Source organism: Penaeus monodon, chromosome 2, assembly GCF_015228065.2.
Source record: "Penaeus monodon isolate SGIC_2016 chromosome 2, NSTDA_Pmon_1, whole genome shotgun sequence".
Taxonomy (NCBI): Eukaryota; Metazoa; Arthropoda; class Malacostraca; order Decapoda; family Penaeidae; genus Penaeus; species Penaeus monodon.
In genome coordinates this window covers 3,631,975-3,634,474 of record NC_051387.1, presented here as the reverse complement: position 1 = coordinate 3,634,474, position 2,500 = coordinate 3,631,975, and the positions used below count along the sequence as shown (strand labels likewise).

General features: G+C 32.0%; 1 protein-coding gene across 2 annotated transcripts in view; it reads left to right on the top strand.

Moving 5' to 3' along the window:
• The window catches only part of LOC119580204, a 226,176-nt gene that overhangs the window by 172,389 nt on the left and 51,287 nt on the right, over positions 1-2,500 (top strand). The gene's annotated exons all lie outside the window — the stretch shown is intronic.

Genomic DNA, 2,500 nt, shown 5'->3' with positions numbered 1-2,500 from the left:
TGCCTCAGTTCAGCCGCCGCCAATGCTTATGGATGACGCAACCTTCTTCAAAGTGATATTGAAATTTCAGCTGGTGTAAACAAGGTACAGTTTATATATTCGTTTTCTACTTCTTCTTCTTCTTTTTTATCTATTTTCTTGTTTTTTTCTTCTTCTTCTTTGTTTATTTTCTTCTTCTTCTTTTTTCTCTCTCTCTTTCCGTTTTCTTCTTAATCTTCTTGTAATATGTTTTCCTTCTTCTTCCTTTCCTTCTTCTTACTCTTCTTTTCTCTTTTCAACTTCTTCCTTTTTTCTTCTTCTTCTTCTTTCCTTTTCTTCTTCTTCTTCTTCTTCTTCTTCTTCTTCTTCTTCTTCTTCTTCTTCTTCCTCCTCCTCCTCCTCTTCATCTTCACCATTTTCAAAATTCCAATAAAACTTAAGTAATATCAAGATAACTATACAATTACTTTCACCATAACAACAACAATTTATGAAAAATGAAAACGCTCTGCCTCCAGTCAAGCAGCAGAATAATAACTATAGTGATAGTGATAATAATTATAATGTTAATAATAATGATGATGATAATAATGATAATAATAATAGTAGTAGTAATAATAATGGCAATGATAATAATAATGATAATGATAGAGATGATAATGATAATTGATGATGATGATATTAATAATGATAATAATCATGATAATAGTAAAAATATTAATAATGTTAATAATAATGATGATGATAATAATGATAATAATCATGATGATAACAAGGATGATGATGATGATGATGATAATAATAATACTAATAACACTAATGATAATAATAATAACTACAATACTAATAATAATAATAATAATAATAATAGCAATAATAATAATGATAATGATAATAATAATAAAGAAAAAAAAGGTTCTGTCAAAAAGACTCAACAGTTTACACTTGATATCCTTTAGAGGTCTCATTTCCGAGCGCTAAATGTCATTTTCAGTTGATTTATGATTCAATTATTATATATATCATAAAAGTAATTTTGGATATTTTCTGAAGTCAATGTAGAAGATATTTCATGATAAACAAGTCGATGTTATATTTTTCTTTGTCTTTAGAGGATATACGAGCATACACATATAGATTATGTTTATAAGTGCATACGTGTATAATGGGCTTCTATGTATGTGTATGTTTGTATGTGTTACGTTTGTGTTTTTGTATGTGTAGGTTCATTTTCTATATTTGTGTGAGTGTGGAGAAGGTAGAGGAATGAATTCATTTGTTTCTGCATTCATTTATTTGTTATTTGTCTATCTATCTACATTTGTCTATCTATACATTCCTCTCTGGATTATTACGTTATTCAAAGTGTCTCTCTTCCATTAGTATATTTCTTATCTAAAGGAAAAGGAAGAAATTGTTGGTAAAAGAAAGATTTTTTAAAAATTGGGAACAAGGAAAGTGGTTAAAAAAAAAAGTATTGCCAAAACACTTTTCGTTTTTAGAAGGAGAAAAAAAAAACATTGTTGCCATAAATGGGTCCATTCCATGAAGAGAAGGCAATAAAAAAAATTCAGTCTCGAGAAAAAAGTATTTCTGTGACATCTCTCAGTACAGGAACGAAAATAAAATAAAAGAAATACATAACTTACTTTGTCTAAGAGAGAAAAAGTGTTACCATAACCCTTTCACTATTTGTCTTTGGAAGACCGGGAAAAAAGTGTCTTCATAAGCCAGTTGACGAAGATTTATTCATATTTCTTTCACTCTTCACCATTCTCCAACTCTTTCATTCTCTGTCTCTGTCTTTCGTTCTTTTTCTTTCATTCTCTGTCTGTCTTTCATTCTTTTTCTTTCATTCTCTGTCTCTGTCTTTCATTCTTTTTCTTTTTCTTTCTCATTCTCTGTCTCCGTCTCTCTCTCTCTCTCTTCTCTCTCTCTCTCTCTCTCTCTCTCTCTCTCTCTCTCTCTCTCTCTCTCTCTCTCTCTCTTCCTCTCTCACTCTCCTCCCTTCTCTATAAATGTATGTGTGTAAGTATAGATTTAAATATAGACAGTGATAGAGATATGGATATGGATATATGTGTGGTGTATATATACATATATAGATAGATAGACAGATAGATAGATATAGGTGTATAGGCCTATTTAATTATATATGTATGTATGTATGCACGCCCACACACACAAGCAAACACACATTTATATAAATATGTAAATTGTGTTAGCGCTCCCTCTCTCCCTCCCCCTCTTTGTGAGTGTTCGAGTCACCAGACCCTTCCTTTCCCCTCTACCTAAAGATAAAGAAGAGCTTATTGCAGCCAGCATCCTCCCTTACCCTTTTCCTTAAAGGTAAAGCGGAGGTTTTTTCTCATCCTCTCTCTCCCTTTCCCCTTGCATCTCCCCTTGGCTGTAAAGGGTTAAGCGATTAAGGAAAATCCGCTCCGCTCTTCTCTTGCCCCAGTCTCCTTCCCCTTTGCCTAAGTCTGGTTTACCTTCACTCCCCATTTCTCCTCCCCTTCCA